At 34.6% G+C, this 23,421-nt stretch overlaps 1 protein-coding gene across 1 annotated transcript in view; it reads right to left on the bottom strand.

The window, feature by feature from the left end:
- Positions 1-23,421, bottom strand: part of DTWD2 (DTW motif tRNA-uridine aminocarboxypropyltransferase 2) — a 74,196-nt gene that overhangs the window by 10,989 nt on the left and 39,786 nt on the right. The gene's annotated exons all lie outside the window — the stretch shown is intronic.

Genomic DNA, 23,421 nt, shown 5'->3' on the forward strand with positions numbered 1-23,421 from the left:
ATAAAAGTAACAGATTACCCTGAGAAGAAAATACTTTATTTTTGCCAAATGAAACAGAGTGTCAATCTTCATATTAAATTTATCTTATGCTTATTGCTTAATGAGTCATTAAACATTACACTTGCTATTATATTATACCCAACAGTTCATTGTACAGTATCAAAAATGTCTACCCAATGACAGATATGCGTGAAAGAGATTTTTAACAGTTAAATTAGTTATCAGCAGAGAGATGTAGCCCTCTCTTTAATTATGTTTTATTGTAATTTGAAACAGAGTCGTCAAGAGTTTAAATTTCACAATTGAATAGGCCTTCTTTAAAATTTTCACAAAGATCAAAGAAACATCACACAACTAAAACACAATATACATGTGAATACAAACGGCATCATCTACTTCTTAACTTAATAAACATATTTTCATGTTAATTAAAATCATAACACAATATTAACATTTCATAGTTTTCTATATTCCGAGCATGACCAACATACTGTCAGTTTCTTCTCTACAAATAGGATTTAGGTGGAATATCAAAAATCAGAGTAGACAGACACTGGATTTTTCAAGCTTGAATGTAGTTAACTCTTCTGTACAATATTATTACAATTAGCTTTTTTAAAAAATGTGGCAAAGAAAATTTCAAACTTGTAATCCTGTTTACCTACAACTTTATTTCAAGGTCATATGCCCAGGGCTGTTTTAATGGCATTCTTAGTATTAGTATTAGATGAATTCACTATCAGTATTAGGTTTTTATCAGGGGTGAAATCCAGCAGGTTCTAACAGGTTCTGGAGAACCAGTAGCAGAAATTTTGAGTAGTTTGGAGAACCGGCAAATACCACCTCTGGCTGGCCCCAGAGTGGGGAGGGAATAGAGATTTTGCAATATCCTTCCTCTGCCACGCCCATCAAACCATGCCCACAGAACTGGTAGGGGGAAAAAATGGATTTCACCCCTGGTTTTTATGTATTTGCATTTCTAGTCCATCAACTTTTAAAAGTCTAAAAGCAAACTGAAAAGACAAAAGCAGAAAATAAAACTTAAAAGTAATATAACACCCTAAATTATTCATACATTATTTTCATGTTTTATCTATGCATGCAATTATAATTAAACATCACAAGGAGAACGTATAGGGGGGAAAAAACTAAACTGGCAAAATCCAAGCAAATATTCTTTATCTAGTTTGGAAGTATATTTTGCTATTTTAATTGCATAAACTACTACCTTTGGAGTTACTGTGTTTAGAAGAGAATATATGTAGCTCAGGGTTGAGCTGTGGAGTCCTTGGTGTTCTCTGAGCTCGGTTGTTTGTTTACAGACCATTGTTACTAGAATGGATAACTTCTACAACTCCAGCACTGAAGACGCTACCTAGTCTGGTAACAGAACATCTACAAATAAACAACCAAGCTTAGAGACTACTAAAAACTCTATATTTGTAGTTATATTTTTACTTTAAAAAGATGTGTCTCTACATGAAAACAACCTATTAGGATATGTTTTTATATTGTATGTTTTTGTTTTGTTTTGAATTGTTGTAAATTTCCCAAAGTCATGTATTTGAAATAGGAGACTATATGGATTAAAATCATAAATAAATTACTCCATTAAGAATTACACTCAGTAAATATATAAATAACAGCTGATGCATTATGATTTCCTCTGTCTTATCTTTACATTTTATTTTTTTTATGGGCCTCTAATTTCATTTTTTTTTCATCACAACAGAGTTTTATAATATCTCCTGTTAAAATTTTAATAGATTTTTTTTAAAAAAAAATAACAATAAAACAAGGTAAATAAAATGAAAAGCATATTTGTAGTACTGAAATGGAGTGAAAAAATAGAGAAATGAAAAGAATCCCAGACTGTACAGAAAAGAGTTTTGCGGTTTTCTTGAGCTGGTATGAAATAATAAAAAGTATTCCTACCCTATATGTAGTCCAAATCATTAAAAAAAGCTATGCATAGCAAAGATATCCACTTGCTGCTGAATAAAGTCCCATCAGTTATTTCCTTGATGGAAAAAGAAATGCACAGCTAAACTGTCAGCTCACTTTTGAAAATTACATCAAGAATATAAATAAATTAGTCAATTGAAACATACTGGCATTAATTTAAAGTGACATTTTAAGAGCTTCATGCTTTTATATTCTATAGGGAATAGCTGCCGTGTAACTGTAAGGAACAGATAGTCAGAAAAAGTAAATTGATGTCAGAAAATTTTTGTTCTTTATGTTCTTATGCATCCATATGCCTATGTAATCTTGCTACCACTGCATGATATATTTACAGAAATGTTAGAGTGCATTTCAATGACCACAAAAAAAGCTTTTGTTAAATTACTATTTTCACTTTGGTCATAAATACATTTTCCCATTCTTTATGGTTGTTGTTCTCAAAGTAAAGAGACTATTTTTTTTCTTATCTTATTAAATGTATGGGTAGATGCTGGCAGATAGAGAAAGTGCTGGATTAGAGTTTGGCACACTCCATAAAAAGATCAAGGAAAATCATTCTGTTCCACAATTATGTTACTGGATGTCTCTGGAAAACAGAATGTTGTGTTCCTATATATATACATGTTATGAAACAGCTGACTAATCTGCAAACATCAACTCATCAAGATGTAACAACACAGGCAACCAACCTGCTCACAGCAACAAAGCCAGCACCCCACACCTCCCCACCAGTATTTATAGAGAGACGGCAGCTCCGATCACGCTTTCCTCCAAGCATGAAGCCAAAGACACCAGCCTGAAGATGACGAGTGGGACCTCTTCGAAACATCGCCAAGATACTCTAAATCTTACACGGGAAAAGACCCAAATACACCAAAACTTGCGCACACACACACACACACACACACACACACACGCACACACACACATATATACATACATACATACATACAGCATGGTAGAAATTTGGGTTTTGTAATGGTTTGCAGACCAAGGCAAAGTAAGTGTTTAAGTGTACATGAAACACTTATTTATAACTCATTTTAAATATAATTTTTATTTTTAGTATTTTATTAGGAAATTTAATTACAATAGTAAAAGCTAGTACAAAAGTAGGGAAAGAATAGAACAGAAACAAATAATAAATAATACAGGAAAAAAGAAGTAATATAAAGAAGTGACTTCCTACCTTCATCATAACACTTATAAACAAATTTAATAATTCTTCACTACCTAAAAGGTTAAAAAGAAATCCGATATCCCATCCCCTATCTATTAGCAAAAACATATTTTCAATCCTGGTTCTGCAAGATCTACAGAATGGATTGCCAGAACATTAGGAAAAAAATGTCTTATTTTAGCTTTGATCAAATAAACCAACTTTATATTCTTTCCTTTTACTGCTAATAGTTTAGTCTTTAGTTCAATCAAATATTATTATCAGACTTGATTTCTCTTCAATTCTTCTTTATCTCATTGCACTGCATATCTCTAGTTATTGGTAGAAGTTATTTTTACAAAATGACAAAAAATGCCCCATAAAATACACAAACACACACACACAAACAAGTACAAATAATTAAAATTACTTATATCCTGTTAGTGATTTACATCTAAATAAACCAGGCATTTTATAATATTGTGTATTTTGTCATAAGCTCATTTATATGCCCAATTTAAATTCTATGAGAATCATGAGTCTTGGATTTGGGATGCATTCTGTAAGTGTCCATCTGACACACTCAAATGGGCACTTATAGAATGTCTTATGATACAGCACTTCACCCTGTTAAAGGTTATGGAAATGTGAGTTTTTAATACCAAAGAGATGTTATAGCATATGTCAAGAATGGCCTCTCTCTTTTTTTCTTTTTTTATTTGGCTTTACACTTTTTGCCAATGCTATAAGAAATTACAAAACCATTAATGTTGTTTTAACAGTGAGAGATACATAGATATTGCTTTATGTATCATATATTTTTAACTATAGCTGAGACTGGGAATTGAAAAAAAAACCATAACAGAAAATAACAACTTGGCAAACCACATCTATGTTGTTGCCAAGAAAACAAGCATGTGAAGTATCTGTGGCCACCAAGAACTGAGTTTGACTCAAGGGATTTATTTTAAAGGTTAGATTATTGTACTGTATGACTTTTCCTCTAGGGCATGCTGCACTTTCTAGAATAGGCTATTTAAATCTTGCAATTGAAATATCTATATAAAATAAGAGAGAAAAAAGAAAAGCACGTTCACAATTTCCATGTGGAAAACTAGACTCTCAATATTCTGTCAATAATTTAGTCTGCATATTTCTGGGACACCAACTGCCATTCAAACTGTCTCATTTTAAGACATTTGCAAATTTTAGCTTATAAAATGCTAATTTTAATAAGAAATATTGCTATTAGAAAAGAATTAAGCTGAATAGCTGTTGTATTTGAGAATGTTAAAAATACCAAGGTAGTAAAATAAACATTTTAAGTCTCTGTTCATATACTACAAAAACAGAGGAGAGAGAGCTCTTGAAAAGACTTGTATTACCTTTTTGCTCTGTGTATAGTTCTGAAATGAATGTCAGGCAACCGATCAATATTTTATGCAGTGCTATTCTTTTAATAATTAATGGAAAAAAAAAATGCTGCAAGAAAATGTAGACACTGAGCAGAATAAGGATTTCAAGACTCTGTCACGAAATGAAGAAAGAAATGTAATTATCTACGTTGCAAATACCGTTTACCTTAAATTAACTGTAAATATCAAAAACACTCTAAGACAAAAGCAATTTATCTCCTCCTTGAAGTGTTTGGAAGGCTACTAATTCTCTACATTTTCATTTCTTTTATTTATTTGTTAATGGTACTGGATATCTCCTGAACTATGCAAGAAAAAAGATCATGCATAAACACATATGCATACATATAAACACTCTGTAAGACCAATCAATAGCAATCTGAAAAACTCAAAGTACCCATTAAAGATACAACTGCATATTTTAATTGAAGTAAAGCAATTGGAAAAGAAAGAATATTTAACAAAGATTGATTTAAGAAAATTTATAATAATATATTCTGAGCCTGAAAGAACCAACTTGGTGACAACAAAGGTGAAATCCAGATGAGAACCAAAATTTATAGGCTAGAAGTAGATAAAAAGGAGAGGAATGCTCCATGCTCTGCTGTCGTAAACCATATCACAAGGCTGGCTGGAGTTTGTTAGTTTAAACCTAGCTATGCTGCAAGAGGAAGTCTCTTGCTTATTGTCCTCAGAAACAGTTGCTGTACCTGGAATAGAAGTATTACAGTGTAGACCTTCCTTCTAAAATAAAGAGTTCTGTTCAGAATTTCAATTTTTCCCTAACCTTACAATTTTCTATTTTCCATTTAAATAGCCATTTCACATTAATTTAGTTGCTACAGAATGTTCTCAACCTTTACAGAATTATTTTTTCCCACAGGATAATTACATTTCAATTTTATAAAATATAAAATATTAAATGGCATCAACTGTGATTTTCACAGTTCTGCAAGGACTCAAAAGAAAAAAAATTGAGTTTATTGAATATAATTAATCAATTTGGACTCATATTTAGCAGACTTAATATTCAATAAAAATCACTATTATGCAATCTACTACAAACCCAATAGGGAATTATGTGACAAACTGCAAGAAGTTCAAAATGGAATATCAACAAAGGATATAATACCTGCAATGATGAAAATGGAAAAGTTGGATAAACCTGGAATAAAACGTTTGGAATGGCTGTAATCCACATAAAATGTAAGTTCAGGACATGTATACACCAAATCCCATGTTCTGCTTTCAACCTAGATGTCTGCACAGCAGATTCTGCAGATGCCCTTATTTTATGGATATCAAAATGAAAAAGAATAAATAATAGGAAATAGAAAATGAAATGCAGTACAGTAAGTTATGAGACTTTTAAGAATACATAGTAGAACAGGCCATTGGTGTTAAACACCTCCACAAAATAATGAGTGGTTGTACCAGCAAGGTGGACTTTGTTTAATATAAACATGAAATAAAATATAAGCAATACTTTTAATATGTTTAAATTCTGAGAAAATAAACCTGAAGAATTATGAAAAGTAATTGGTAAGATGCTGTGAAAACAAGTGCAAAAAATATTCTCAGGTAATTATTTAATGATATTTAAAAGATGTTGGCCCCATACTGATTCACAACAACTTAATAGATACAGGATTTACAAACACAAAAAACCAAAAATAATACAATCCTTGTATTAGTGATTCCCATATTTTTCAAAATTTTACCTAATGGAAGAAGTCTATGTGGATCACCCTGTAGGGGATGGTTCTATACAAATTTTAAAAATAAAGTGTTTCACAAGAGAGGTGCACAACCTGAAAAACAATGTCATCTCTTTTGTTCTTATTTGGAAGAATTTCAAAGAGGAAAAGATTGTGGCTTTCAATCAAAGGTATCATGATAAACAAGAAAGGAGTGGATGAAAGCCTTGGGCAACAAGAAGGATGCATGATAACTGAATATATACTTTCAGCATAAAGGAAGGATGAGGAAAAATGTCTCAATAAACAAAGGAAAACAAGAACTTTTGAAATAAGATGAAAGAAATTACAAGATAACTTCCAGCCAATGAAGGAATTTTAAGGAGTAATCAAAGAATAGAGCTGATAAAGACAAAGTAAAGAAATATAAATATATATATACCGAATCCTTTGAATGACAACTATTTGTTGAAGCAGAATAGATTTAGGAACCTCTTCCCCAAGAAACTTGGGTCCAATAAGCAATCAACAATCTTTGATAGAGGAAAAACAGCAGGCACAAATAACATTCAGACTGAACTACATAAAACTTCAGAAGAAATAGTTAAAGTTTTAAAAACTCTTATGTCAAAATTATGGAATAAAATTATGGAATAAAAATTGTCTGGCCTAGAAATGGAAAAAATGGTGTATATATAAAATTCTGGAGAACAGATATAAAAAAGAATGTGTAAATTTACATTTGCACTAATTCCTTATGCAAGTAAAGTTTTACTTGCCAATTAGAGCTGTGCTAAATGAACAGGAAGATTTCAGAAGAGACTGCTGAATATGAAATTTATAAAGATAATACAAAATAGATAAGAGAAAGAGCAAGAAGGAGGGGGTAGGTTGCCTTTGCATTATTGAATATAGGAAAGCCTCTCATTACATAGATTTTGCCAGTATTGAGAATATTTTAAAGCTAATAGGCTGCCCTGATACCCAATTATTCAATCCAGAATCTTTACAGTGAACAAAAAACTAACACAAGAACAGGATTTGGAGAAACAGAGAATTTGGAATATAGAAGGTCACAAGAATGTATATTGTCTCTACATCTGTTTAATTTATATAGTAAATATATTATTAGAATAGCAGTGTTAGCAGAAATGGCACCAGAAAATAATACGGGAAGTTGAAAACAAAGAAAGGCATTCAGAAGACTAAACTACAGGCCAATGCCTGTACATTGTCGTACATATTACGACAAAATGGCAATGTCAACCTGCATAATCAAGTTACATTACTGTTGTCTGAAAAGAAGTAAAGATGCTATGCTGTTCTGTTTCCTTGGAGTGAAAAACAGATAAAGGTGGAGCATATGCTGGAAATAAATATGAAATTAGTCCTACAGATGACTCTAATGACATACTTAGACCAAGGTGTGGAGATGAGGACATTTCATTCACAAAGATAATCAGAATTGTTAAAGTATGGTAATGTATGGTTGTGAAATTGGGATTCTGCAAAAGGGAGAGAGAGAGAGAGAGAGAGAGAGAGAGAGAGAGAGAGAGAGAGAGAGAGAGAGAGAGAGAGAGAGAGAGAGAGAGAGAGAGAGAGAGAGAGAGAGAGAGAGAGAGAGAGAGAGAGAGAGAGAGAGAGAGAGAGAGAAGATTGGTTCCTTTGAATTATGGATCTGGAGACCATTACTAAGAATAACCTAGACTACAAGAAGAATCAATCAATGAGGACGAATAAAATCTGATTACTCCATTGAATAGCAAATAGATAAAAGTAGAAAATAATTATCAAGCTTGACAAGATTGATGTAAATACAACAAGATGACAATACATAAAAGGACATAAACTTCCTGCCTTGGGTAGGGGTTTGCACTAGAAGACTTCCAAGGTTCCTTCCAGCCCTATGATTCTATGAGATTACTGGAATATCCTTGGAAGAGCGATTACTGGAATCAGGTGAAGATGGTAAGCATTTCACCATGTAGTCATTGAGAGTCAAGTTCAGCAACATGACTGTAACTGGGTAGTCAAACCTTGGCTCTCCAGATTTTCTAATTAATTCCCATTTAGCACTGGCACTGGCCAGTGTTTATGGAACTTCAAAGTGAGCCTGGTGGCGCAGTGGACTAAACTGCTGCTGTTAAAGTAGTACTTAGCTGCCAGCTGCCTGCAATTACTGCGAGTTCAATTCCCACCAGGCTCAAGGTTGACTTAGCCTTCCATCCTTTCGAGGTAGGTAAAATGAGAACCCGGGTTGTGGGGGCAAAAAGCTGACTTTCTATAAAATAGAACACCGCTCAGGGGGGGCCCAAAAAGCCCTACTAAGCAGGTATATACAAGGGTATGAAGGCTATTGCTTAATGCATTGTAAGCCGCCCTGAGTCTCTGGAGAAGGGCAGCATATATAAATCAAACAAACAAACAAACAAACAAACAAATAAATAAATAAATAAATAGTGTCAAAGATTTCAACTTACTTAGCTCTGAAACAGGATCTGTGATCAATATGGTGGAAATTTAATATATGATTGGTGACATAAGCAAACTTCTGATATTCAGTTCAATTTATGAAAAGCAAGGTAGTACTTGGGCTTATTGGATTGTTTATAGTTGACTGATGTGATATTAGCCATCAGCAGCTTTAGGTATATCTAGCTAATAGCCAGCAAAACAATTTGTAGCTGCTCTCAGAAAATCATTTTGATTTTTGTGAAGGAAAAATTAATTTAGTGACAGCATGAAGAGATAAAATCTTTGCCAACAGAGGAAAAAAGGTAGAAAAATAAATAAAGCTGATAAAATGTGACACTTGCCCAGTGAAGATGTTGCAAATTTTCCAAGTATTTATGGCAGTGTTAGTAATAAATGGAAAAGACTGAGAAAACTCAGATTCAAGCAATGGAAATTTTGAATTTGTATAGAAGTCTATGTTTTCCACATATAAACAATTTTGCAGAGATCATATGAATATGAATGAAACGGAGGGAAATAATAAAGAAATAAGCTCTCTTACCCTATTATATTTAATATTACAGTGAAGGATCCTGAAAAAAGCTATGGTACTATTTGCTAGGCTCTATATACAGAATCTAATTAGAGTCAACTTTATATCAGATAGTATAGACTTGATGCAGAAATAGAAAAGGCCAAGAGATAATATGCATAGCTTTGTGTATAGGCCTCTTCTTGTAATGTTGCCTGTCCTTATAAGTTAAGTTTTCAATCTTGATAGCAAGGTGACGCTTTTCTGGGAAGAAAACAAAAACAGTTTTTCTTCTGAATACTAATACACTGAGTAAAAATAAGAACTGCTGGGGAGAATATGTGATTTGGATTACACAGTTCACCCGTGCCTTGACTTTGTAAACCAGCATCAGGAATTACATAGGTTCGTTACTTCAAACATCAGGTATTTTCTGGGGATTGATTTGGGCTATATGGAATGATAATGCGGTTTGTTATTGGAGAATGACAATAACACAATTTGTTTTGTGTATGCATTTATGTTGCTCTTATATTAAGTTTATTCTGTAAACTCAATCCTAGGTAAAAGCTGACCTAGGGCTATCATATCTGGGCTACATAAATCCATATAACAACTAGATAGGAACAAAAGCACTATGCTGCCATTTAGTAATCAGCTTTTATTTTTTTGCAATTCAGGTATAGGAGCCCTAGGTGAACGAATACTATATTAGTAAGATTACTCCAGGGCTAGGCAATCACCAAACTGTTGGTTGTTATGATAAACCTATGATGTCACTTAGCTTTAAGGCTAACATATATTAAAGAAGAAGGTTTAGGTATGTCAGCTTGATTAATAAATGATATACAAAATATATAGTTTTAATATATTCACTAATTGGCTGATTACAGTAATTTAACTGGCTACCTAAATACTTAGCTAATTGAAGATTGTTGCTCAAAATATCCTGACTGAAACATAACAGAAATAAACCATTAATTTACCAAGTTCTGTTGGATCCTTTAGGCAAAGTAAAACCTCGAAATACGCTGGTGGAATTAGGCTATGAGTTAGATTGGTGGACATACAATCAGATCCAATCCAGGACAGCTCAGGACAAAAACAAGGAGGAATCTATAATTCCGTACAAGAACTGATACGATCTTGTTGGGGAAGGATGAGAAGGTATTATCCAAACTGTATCAATTTCTCTTAATGGATTGGATCGGAGAAGAGGTTATCAAGGACTCAATGATTGCCTGCGGGAGAAATTTGGGATATTCGATAGAGCTTGAAAAATGGGAAGAAATTTGGGGGAAAACCCTAAAACTAACAATGTTGGTTTCCTATAAAGAAAATACATATAAAATGCTGTATAGATAGCACCTCCCTTCGGATAGATTATCGAAGATGATCCCGGGAACCTCCCTGGTTTGTTGGAAATGTAACGCCGCTATGGGAACTTATTTTCATATCTGGTGGAACTGTCCCCGAGTAAGAGAATATTGGACCAGAATTCAAAAATAGATTTTAGAAATCATAGGATGTAGGATAAAATTGAACCAGAAACGTTTTTACTAGGCATGAAACCAGAGAACTTAAACAAATCTAATTGGTATCTCGCTCTCCACATCATCATTGCAGCCAGGATCTCGTTTGCGCAAGAATGGAAATCCAAAAATATCCCATCGGAGGCTATGTTAACCGCAAAGATCATGGACTGTGCAGAGGCAGACAAGCTTACCGGACTTTTGCGAGATAGACAAGAATCAGGACTATATATGAGTTGGGACCGGTGGTATGCTTGGCTGCAAAAAAGAAATCTTAAGAAGAATGTAAAATAATAATCTTAGTGTGACTGTGGGTAAATATTTATAGGAATATTACATGGCAGCTGAGAATTCTTTCTTCTGGATAATCTTTTCTTTTTTTGATGATTTGGTTTAATGGAGGTTTGTACTGTTTCTAGGCGAAAATTGATGCTTTAAAACTCTATATGTATTATATCACTCTCTGCAATTTTATCCATATTGCTATATTTTTTTCTGTAATTTTTAATAATTTTCAATAAAATTTTTAAAAAAATGAAACATAGTCCCAGCATATTTTGGGCTGTACAGATGATAACTATTTAAGTATATTGCCCAGTCAGCTGCTTTAGTGTAAATAAACTCAATTGGTATCTGGACAATCTAGTTGACTAATCATACACTGAAATTAAATCTGGACAAGATATTGTATGCTGCTGGAACTCACAATTTTCAAGTTCTGACAACAAAATAGACTATGAGGATTAAGAGATGAGATATTTGCAAAGCATGTGATAAGATGGAGGATCCCCAAAGAGAAATGTGATGCAATTGTGTCCTATATAATAATGAAGAGAAAAATAATAGTAGGTCATTCCTTAATATGAAGAAAATATATGTGAAATATGCTCTGCCGAAAGCAAGGATCAAGGACATGATAATACAATTTCCAATGTTTAAATTTTAATGTCTAATAATTGGAAGAGAGACAATTTGGTTTACTGGTTAAGGCAACAGACTAGAAAGCAGGAGATTATAAACTGTAGTCCCACTTTAGCACAAGATCAGCTGAGTGACCTTGGGCCAGTCATTCTCTCTCAGTCCTAGGAACTAAGCAATGGCAAACCACCTCAGAAAATCTAGTCAAGAAAACTTCAGGGACTTGTCCAGGCAGTTGCCAGAGTCAGTTAGTCGTTAAATAAATACATGTGTCATTAAGCAGAGAATGCTTCCAATGGGAGGGAGGGGCTGGGAACCTTAGCGCAGGCCCAGGCCCAGGCCCATCTGTTCCAGGCCTCCCCCACCCACTAAGATAAAGAGCCTGTAGTACAGTGGACTAAAGCACTGTTATTAACATCTGCTGCTTGCAATTACTGCAAGTTCAAATCTCACCAGGGTCAAGGTTGACTCAGCCTTCCATCCTTTCTAAGGTAGGTAAATTGAGGACCCAGTTGTGGGGGCAATAAGCTGACTTTGTATAAATATACAAAAGGATGAAGGCTATTGCTTAGCACATTGTAAGCAGCCCTGAGTCTCCGGAGAAGGGTGGCATATAAATTAAAGCAAAAAAAAAAAAAAAAAGATACTCCATGCTCTGCTTCCTGCCCCACTGAGTCATTTCAGGCCTCTTTTCCCTACCGAGCCCCCACAGGGCTTGGGCCTCCTTCCCATAAACTGTCACCTATCATGCACTTACATTTTGAAGATCTTCAGAGCTCCCAAGCTTTTCTGCAGCACTGTGCAGACCACATTAGGTAAGCAAAAAGGAGTAGTTCACCCAGGGATCCATGCAGCAGCCTCATGGAAGCAGCCATTATTTTGGCATGACCAGAAAGGATCACGGGCATGCTGAAAATGGTGTTCACTTCACCTTCTGGCAACCATGCAGTCCACGGATGTGTGGCCTGCCCTTCTTCCCCAACATGAAGACTGAAGATCTTCAAAAGGTAAATGTGTGATGGATGATGGGCATGTGGGGAATAGGCCCATGATCTGCTGGGACCTGGAGGGTGGGTGGGATGGAGGGGATAGAGGTAGGGAGATGTTGTAGTGTCCTGCAGTTGGTCCTAAAGGTGAATGAACATGGGGGATCTGTAGCGCCCATAACTTCAAAATGGATTGTAAACAGCATGTCTGTCATATGCTAAGTGAATGGTCATTAAGGATTACTTGTACTGGAGGTACAGGTAAGAAGTACCTCAGTTGCTGGAATGTCTATTTAGTGAAAATATCATAGCTCCATTTAGTTGGTAGAAGCAACATGGAATAGAATGCACACAGCAAGAGATTATTTCCCCATTCTTTCTCTTCTGGGAGAACAATTTATATATCATGGTCTGTTGCATCCGTTTGTACTATAAATTGGCAGGAATAATCTGAGTGTTTGAATAGCAGCTGTGAAAAGAAAGGGACTTTCAATTCCTGGAATGTTACTTGGTTTTGAGTTAAGTCCTTCCTTTAAACTGTCATCCAGAAATTCCCTCAGGTTCGAAATAGAGAGTAAACATGGTATACTGCCTCTTGGCTATTAATTTGGACTCCTGGCTTCAAATTGATGGTACAGTCACATGTCTCACAAGGAGACAATACATCCACAAAGTTTAAGTATTTTTCTGGCAATAAAGAAGAGTCAATGAGTTCAGCAGGCATAGAGCAACAATGACAGTGAAAACATTGCACTTCTTATTTGCAAGGCCCCATGCAAATAAGAAGTAACATACACTGCTTAGAATTCTATGTACCATATTTTTCGGAGTATAAGACACACTTCCCCCCCCCTAAAAGAGGGTGAAAATTTGAGTGTGTCTTATACACTGAAAGGTGCCCCACCCACCTGCTGACCCCCACCCTTTGGCCTCTGCCTCCCAGCAATTTACCTCCTTGCATCAAACAGCAAACAGTCCGTTTCAGCTTCAGCACAGCCTGATTAGAACAAGCAGTTGATTGTTGGTTGGATCAGCCTCCCAACCCTCAGCTGTTTCAGGCTGCAGGGATTGCCATTGCCTATTGCCGCGCACCCCATTTGCTGCAAGGAGGCAAATTGCTGGGAGGCAGAGGCAGATTTTTTTTCTTGTGCTAATCAGGCTGTGCTGAAAATGAAAATGAAGCTAAAGCAGGCTGCTTGCTGTTTGCTGCAAGGAGGCAAATTGTTGGTAGGCAGAGGCAGATTTTTTTTTTCTTGTTTTCCTCCCCCAAAAAAGGTCAGGAGTGTCTTATACTCCAAAAAATACGGTAATTCTTATTTCGGGTTGCAAAGATATAGTGCATTGTAAAATAGGACTGCTTGCAGCACTTGCCCATAAAATGTTTCCACAAGTGGTTTTTTTTAGTGTCCTAACTTTTGTACTGTGCCATCATCTATTAAATTGCTGTGTGCTCCTACTCTATAAATTATGCCTCCAAGGCTAAGTTTGAATGAAGAATAACAGGAATGCATATTCCTGTTGTTGGCTGTTTGAGGTCTTCTTAATGGTCTGAGACCCATGGCAAGCTCTTGGGGGGTCAGACCCTATGAAGTTTTCCAAAGCCAGAACCTTCGAACGAATTGAACTTCCTATGTAGCTGTGGATCTACAGTTTGTGCATTTTGCAACTGATCCAGAGGCATGAACTTTAGTAGCACAATATAGTGCTAGAGGGGTTGACAACAGAAATTTAAACACAAACCATTTCTATGTTGGATAAAGGGATCTCTTTATTGTTTCAAAAGAGGCTATAAAATCTTCTTCCCTTGCCATTCTTCCATGCTTCAACTCTTCCAAAGAGTTATCAATTAGTTCACAACATTGAAACAGCTTGTCTAAAAATTCTCTGGGTTACCTTGTCTCACCAACTCATCTTTCACTTTTTTAAAAACTGGTCAGAGACAAATCATTCTATCTATCTCCCTGATAAATAATTGAAAATCAAATTTATATGCATGAAATCTAGAGAGTCCTTGCTTTAGCTTGTGAACTTGATTGTCCATTGCTCTTTTAGATAGATCACGAAATGCACTTCAAAATCTTTGCATGAAATCCTAGCAATTCTCTAGTATGGAATCATTGCCTTTATTGATATCAATGCTTTTTCCAAGGAATTTTGGAAACAAACAATGCAAATTACAATATATACTGTACACTCATTGCAGATAACTATGGTAATGGCAGAGGAATCAATGGTATGCCCCAATTCGATCTGTGCTTTCATGAATAAAACAGACTCTCTTCTGTATTCCTGAACATACTATGGTTTATTAAAGTCTTCGATTTCTACAGCAAGCCTCTTGGCTTTTCTTCATCTTTCTCCCTGCCAGCTTTTCCTTTTAGTTAGCTACTTTATTATTTCCTGATAGAGCCCAGCTCAAGAGTGTTATCTGTTTCTTTTAGAAGTGTTTTGTCAGCTTCAAGGTGAGCCACAATAGCAGAATGTTTGATATACGAGCTGCTATTGTTTAATATAAACTTTTGGTAGCCGATAAACATAAATGATAAATATTCTTAACTAGAAATATGAATAATTGCAATAGTATAGCATATAACAGTTGGAAGTCTTCTCTGGGATGAACTTCAGCATAGACTTGATTCCTGGAAAAGAAAGCTGCATATATTTCAGCGAATATACCATATTCACTGTCACCTTTGACAAGGAGATGCTCCTGACAGCTAACAGAAAGAACAAGCAATTCTGTTCAGTATGCATGTTTCTCAGTTGAATGTTGACATTTCTTGTATTGTCACTTTATGTATGTGTATATCTATCTATCTATCTATCTATCTATCTATCTATCTATCTATCTATCTATCTATCATCTATCTATCTGCATAGCTAAATGCTGTCATTCTTCTGTTTTGCTTTGTTCAATCAATTATGACAGTACTTTCTCCATTTGTGTGTTCACGCTTTCAAATTAATGATGTTACTACTACGTTTGCTATAGCAAAATACCTTCTAAAAGGCACAAAGTGATAGTAAACTTTAATTATCCTGAGGCCTGTTTGGAGTTAAATTCTTTCAAGTCCCATCTTTTCAGGAAATTCCTGACTTTTTTCCTGACAATTTTCTCTTTCAAAAGATAAAAGAAGGCACAAGAGGATCAGCCATTCTTGACTTGATATTAATCAACAGGGAAGACTTGCTTGAGGAAATGGGAATGTGAAGAATTTTGGGAAAGCAACTGTGTAATGGAAATTTATTTGGTTAAGAGAAAACAAATTGAACTATCGTCAGGCAGGTTTTAATATAGTGGATCTTAATAACCTGAGCCATGCCAAATGGAATCCAAAGATAGGAGAAGCTAATGGGAAAAGGAGCTCAAAACAAGTGCAAATTCCTAATAATATATACAGGGTGTATTACTCCAAAATTGATTACCACAATAGATAAGGCATTTTGTAAAAAATACTAGAAAGACAATAATCAGGAAGATCATTCTTTCATAAAGATAAAGGTTCCCCTCGCACATATGTGCTAGTCGTTCCTGACTCTAGGGGGCCGTGCTCATCTCCGTTTCAAAGCCGAAGAGCCAGTGCTGTCCAAAGACGTCTCCGTGGTCATGTGGCCGGCATAAGTAAACGCCAAAGGCGCACGGAATGCTTCCCACCAAAGTGGTCCCTATTTTTCTACTTGCATTTTTTATGTGCTTTCGAACTGCTAGGTTGGCAGAAGCTGGGACAAGTAATGGGAGCTCACCCCATTACATGGCACTAGGGATTCGAACCACTGAACTGCCGACCTTTCGATCGACAAACTCAGCATCTTAGCCACTGAGCCACTGCATCCCTATCATGCTTTCATACTTAGTAGCAATGTAGGGAAGCCCAACAATTCTGGAAGATAATTCATTATAGAATGAAAGAAATTTTAAAGTTTGGTTTTTCTTTTTTGCTAGCTTTTTTTCCTGTTAAGTATCACTAAACCTTATATTCCCATAAAGCTCATCAAGTTGGCTTTATAAATGAGAAAGAAGCCCTGGTGGCACAGTGGTTAAATGCAGTATTGCAAGCAAACTCTGCCCAGAGCCTGGAGTTCAATTCTGAAAGGGCTCAAGGTTGACTCAGTCTTCCATCCTCTTCCAATATTGGTAAAATGAGGATACAGATAGTTGAGGCAATATGCTGACAATATAAATCACCCAGAGAGTGCTGTAAATCACTATGGAGCAGCATACAAGTCTAAGTGCTGCTATATACCAAATATTTTGAGCATCACTATTATAAATGTAAATGCTGTTATTTAAAAACAATTATGTTAAAATATGGAATGAAATTAAAAAGGACATGCTAAGGCAGGAGAAATTATAATTGTCACTGGTGGAAAAAATATTTATGATAAAGATGAATATTTTTCTTGGAATGATGTTTCTTTTTCAGATAATACCTGCTTTGACAACTGATGTACCCTTTAAAAAATAACTAAGTTTATATGCAGAGGGAAAAAAACCCAATAGTTAAATATAAAAGTGTTACAAGATGCAAAGGAAAGAGGAGAATTAGGTCTACCTGCTCTGAAATTTTGCAGTTTATTCTTTGGGTTGGTAGAAAGAATGAGTATTGCTGATTAAAAGTGTTTTATTAAGAGTTAGAAGAACATGAACTGAGGTAATATAAAATAAAATCAAGACAGCAACTGATGACAAAGGCACGTCAATGGGTTTTTTATTTACAGTTATCAAAAATATTTTAAAAAGATAAAGAAACATTATGGTTTGGGCCATTAGGCAGGAAAGAGCGAGAAGGAGAGGGAGAGGGAGAGGGAAAGGGAGAGGGAGAGAGAGAGAGAGAGAGAGAGCAAAATATGACTTGGTGAATCTAAGTACAAGTGATCAGATGAGCAGGAAGTAAATATTCTCGTTGCTGTACAGTTTGCTTCACATTAGCTGGGATCAAGAATTTGTTTATTAACAGAATGGAGGATATTTTAATAAAAATAATATTGACCTTTCATAAATGTTCAGCTTTAGAGTACATCTAATTAAAAAAAAATTAAGAATTGGGGTTTCTTTGCATTTATTAAATTTGAAAAAAATTATCCCTATAAAATGAATGAATATGAAATGTCTGTAAAGGTCACCAAATATTTTCTATAGGAACACTTCTTTTCCTGTCTCTTTTGATTAGAGAAAATGTCAAGAGGTTAGTTGTAACCTACCTTTTCTTATACAACAGCAGTTATTTCCAAACATAACTCCAATAAAGTGAAAAGTTCTTTTTATACTCCTTTTTGTCTATATTGTGCTGCTGCTGATACAATAATATCTTCATGGCTTATACCAAAGGTCTTCAAACTTGGCAACTTTAAGACTTGTGGACTTCAACTCCCAGATTTCTCCAGCCACCATAACTGTCTGGAAAATTCTGGGAGCTGAAGTCCACAAGTCTTAAAGCTGCCAAGTTTGAAGACCTCTGGCTTATACCAATCACTTTTGTGCATAATCTCCCACATATATGGTCAGAATTAAACTGGTTGGTTGGTTGGTTGGTAGGTAGGTAGGTAAACAAACAAACAAACAAACGAATTCAATCACTGAATGTTCCTATAAAGGCACCCCAATAGCAATTAAAGAAACAAAATAAAATTCGGTGTTTATCTAACAAAAAATCCCTCTAAATTCCATTTTGTAATCAAGACAGAATTCACCAGGCCAGCATCTTTATACTTATGCAAATAGAAACTATAATTATTCAGAAAGAGATAAATTATGACATCATGAAATTAATGACAAAAGATTTGCTTAATCCATAAATATTAATTTTAAGCAACAAGTGGCCCTGGTGACAAATAGACCCTCCATATGTAGATGACAGCAATGGAGGTGTTGATTGATTAATCTATATATTATCATTTGCTAGGTAATTGCAATTTAGTAGAATGAATGCAAATGCTAAAGTTGTGATCTGCAAAACATAATATAGACGGTATCAATAAATGCAATATGAACACACACATCTGATATAATTTCATATATTTTGAATACAATGAGTAATTAATCTATAATATTGAATACACAGTTAAATCCTTAAATACTATACTATAATTTGTAAAAAATAGACCAAATGATTGCATACTACCAGCAAGATATGTGAGATCCAAACCAAAATCTAGAACTCACACATATTGCAATTAGATAAGTACAGGTTCCTTAATTTTTCAAAATTACTACAAAAAAAGTCTGTCCTCCATCCTAACTTAAGATCTGTCCTCGAAATTATGACTGCTCCACCACCCCTTTGGTCCAATGTTCACATTTCAGAGGCTTGGCAACCAGCTTGCATTTACAAAAATGTGGTCATGTGATTACACTTTGCAACATTTGTTGATGTTTTCTGGCAAAAAAATGCTCAATGGCATTTTGGACTTATAACCATGTGATTTACTTAATAACCTTATGATTTGCTGAATGATCATTGTAAAAACGGTCATAAAATTGAATTCAACCACTGTCAAGAATGTATAAAGGTATTTCAAATGAAAGTTGGAAATGCAATGTAAAGAAGTGACCTTTTATCGTTTATGGTGGTCATGTGACAAAGCAAAAAAAATATTGGAGTAGTATTCATATCCTAATACAGAAGATTCTCAAAGTGAATATAAAGATAAACCAGGAACTTTTCTTTTGGGTTTATTTATTTATTTAGTGTATGGCAAATACATGGATTAATAGTAGTTCAAATGTTAATGTCCAGTCCACCCAGCCATTCTTTTGGGTTTAATGGAAAAAGACTTGAGGGAGAAAATGGAACTTTGATGTTATATATATTGAGGGCAGCATTGTGGGAGAAAATGGAACTTTGATGTTATATATATTGAGGGCAGCAAGATTACTGGAAGATCTCTTTGATTCCCACAATGGACAAATGCCTGCAAAAGTTGATGGAGTTAGCAGAGATGGCTAAACTGAGTGCTTTGGTTAAAGAAAAAAACACAATTACTTTTGTTTCTATTTGGAAACTGCTTCTGGACTTTGTGCTTAAGGTGGAAAAAAATGAAACTTTGATTTTGGGTTTTACTGATTACATGTTATAGAAATGGCAAGTTTACACTATTATGTAAAAGTAAAAAATTGAGATTTAATGTTATCTATGGAGATTCTCAGTCATACAAATCATGGTTGTCCCAAAGATGGTTTTTCAAGAGGCAACAGTTTCCCCTTGAAAAAGCACCTTTGGGAGTTTGATGTTATTATCTTATTCTACGGCACCACAGGGAGTCAGAAGCCAATGCCTTTTCTTTCTTTCCTCCCTTTTTTCTACACCTTCCCTTTTTCCTCCCCTATTTTTCCTAGTATTTTCTTTTGTATTTTATATTATAAACTAATAAAAAATAAAATAAAATTGAATCCAGTCATGTGGTTACAATCATTTGGCAATGATTTACAGCCAAAATTCTAGAATCAATTATGGTCGTAAGCCAAGGACTACTTGTAAAGTAAGTAAATAAATAAATAAATCCTGTTGTTTCAAATGTAACAGTTTCGCCCTCTCTACAAACCAAATCAGCATTCAGAAATGAACAATGGAATAATAAAAATCAGGCTCAAATGGAAATTATTGCTTATACTACAGATACAAAAATGATCTATTGTAGAATCAAATAATAAAGTCTTCTATTTATAATAGTTCCAGCATTTAAATCTTATGTCTCTTTCTCCTGCCTTTAGATGGCCATGGATTTTTTTGCTGCTTGTTTCTCAGCCTTGGATATGGAGATCAGAACCATATTTTGATTAAAGTCTTATCTCATCTCAAATTCTTTGCTCCTGCCTTGATAGCTTTGGCCATGAAGATAGAAAACAAAATATAAATCATCTATGAACTCACTTTCTTTGCTTAGATGAAGTATAGTGAAGTATAATTATTTAGATGAAGTATAGTGAAGTATAGATGAAGTTTTGTTTTCTATTTCTTACTAGAAATAGATGATTTCAAGTCTTTTTTTTAAAAAAGTATTTTATAAAAATATTTTTGGAAATTAGAAATCTGATCATCTTCATTAACTTTATTCACTTCATTAACTTTTAAGATCAAAGAAAAGGTGGAGGTAAAATGCACAAATGCTGAACTTCTAAGTATATTTTTCTGGAAATAAATTCCACTGAATTCAGTGACATTAAATTCAGTGCAAATGCATTTGGGATTTGCCTTAATGATAGTTAAAGGCAGTTTGCACATTAGCAAATGTGATCTAATTCCCTCTTCATAATACTATGATATAATTTAAGGTGTGAGAAGTGCTTATTTTCATTCTTTTTATAGAGGTACAGAATATCTTTCTGAAATAATTTAGATCATGATTATTTACTTACTACAAGCATTTTTATACTGTTTGAGGGGGGAAATAGTAAAAAGGGGGGCATTAAAAGCAAAAAAAAAAAAATCAGCATGAGTTATTGGTTAGGAAAGGCTAAATGTAAAAAAGATACCTAAAGCATATCAGTCTTAAGGCACGAGGCATGAGAGTGGAAGTAATCCTAGGCCATAAGTATTACTGTGGAGATGACCCACCTCTGTTTCACTGATAATAGCTATTCACAAACTTCAAAGAGAGCCAGAGCATCTCTTCAGATCTTGGTTGTAGATATTTGGATAGAACATGATGAAATAAGAACTTTTTTATGCCAGAAAGCAGCATTTTGTAAACATGGGGAAACAATTATCAACTTCAAGTCTTTAAAAAGAGTAGCCAAAATTACATTAATTCAGAAAGGCAGAAAAATGAAGGCCATAATCTGAATCTTAGAATTGAAGATGAAAGGGGCAGATTTTCTATTTCCATAGATAACTTCATTGTACATATGGATCAGTGGTGGGTTGCTACCAGTTCACCATGGATCGGGTGACCGGGAGCAGCGGTGGCAGGAGGCTCGGCCCACCCACCCGGGACGCTTCTGTGCATGCACAGAAATGTGCACACACCCACGAGCGAACCGGTAGCGACAGGATTTGAAACCCACTACTGATATGGATTCCTATTTTTCTGTAATAAACTAGTCCAGCTGCCCTGTATGATTGAATCTAATCCTGAGACTGATGTTTTAATATAGAACATTAATAACAGTAAACATCTGCCAACAGTGGAATTTTGGAATTTGTCTCATAAAGAAGGCTCTAAAGATCAAATCAAAAGCAACTTTTGATTGGCCTTTGAATTTGTGTTCCATATACATTTGCCTGCTAAATGCAGCAGAACAGGTTCTCATTCCCTAAAACCAGCCTGCCCAGACCTTCCAGGATATAATTTGCTGATTAAAATACTGATTATGGAAGCTGGATTCATTTAACTGCAATATTCACTTAATAATCACATGATTTCCTTAACGACACTGTATACTTTGTTGTAAAATTGAGTCTGACTGGACTTATGACTTCAATGACTGCTGATATAAATTCTGGACCCAATTGTGGTTATGAGTTGAGGATTGCCTGTATTATAATTTTATCAGTTCATTTCTGCCTCCTTTAGAAAATAAATCAGGCTTTCTAAAAGTGTGTTCCTAGGCCCACAAGAATTTCCCACAAGACCCACTCTGGGGTTGACAAATCAAAATTATTTGCAGTCAATGTTGAAAAATAATACAATATTAAAATCCATCAAACAATCATGAGTCGGGGTAATAGCAACAACTACCTTCATTTTCAGAGTTTCTTATTTGCCAAATATGCAGACTCTGTTGATGGGTAAAGATAGAAGTACAGATTCTGTCCTTCATCCAGCTGATTTTGTGTCTGAATTATTTATTAATTCTTGGAGCATAGATTCCTGCATAATGCCATTGCCCTATGTCAAATACCGAGCTGGCCTACCTAGAATCATTTATCAAAGATAACTGGATGCTTAGCTTCTGCTGTGAAGAGGACTTTAATGATGGATGTTTTGTATTTTAACTTTTAACTTGGTTTACCACTACACAAACCAATGCATATAAACATCAACAATAATTTGTAGAAAGCCTAGAAAAGAGGAAAAGGAAGTAAACATAGGTGGAGAGTTGGTATAAGAATCCAGGTGAGACAAAAAATTGTGATATACGCAACATAAAGAACTGTTTCATAAGCAAAGGATAGATAGCAGAAAGCTTTAAGGCTAATGAAAGAGAAGTCAAAAGTCTGTAAACTCAAGAAGATGGGATAAAAATGCCTAGGATTTGTACCCTGAGGTTAAGAAGACAGAAAGAGAGAGAGAAAGCCTGAGAACACAGTTATGGGATTTATTTATGGAATTATGATGATCTCATAAATTAAATGAAACTGCATTTAACATCTTATTTAGAACTGTAGTGATAATAGCATTTACATCATCATGAAGATAAGAAGACTTATCTATGTCAAATTGTTTCTGCAAGTTTATTACTCTAGGGCTCTGAGGTTTGGAAAACAAAAATTTTCAGAGCAGAAGCATTAATAAGAGTATTGGATGTTTTTCAATAATTAAATGGAGGCAGCAAAGTAAGTCTTTTAGCTTTATTTACATTGTAAATTGAAGTACTTAGGTTTACTTATTTATATTGACACAAGGTCAATCAGCAATCAGACTCCTAGATGTTGAGTTGATGGTCTATAACTATCTTCCTTCCTTCTACCTCTAAGATTCTGCTCTATATGTAATATCATAAATAACTCTATTTCATCTATGTCAAGATACAAAAAAGTTTTTGTATCAGAATTTTTAAAACAATAACATTAATGACAATTATGTTTATTAACATACTTAGT

This window comes from Pantherophis guttatus, chromosome 2 (assembly GCF_059756535.1).
Source record: "Pantherophis guttatus breed Tessera chromosome 2, ASM5975653v1, whole genome shotgun sequence".
Classification (NCBI taxonomy): Eukaryota; Metazoa; Chordata; class Lepidosauria; order Squamata; family Colubridae; genus Pantherophis; species Pantherophis guttatus.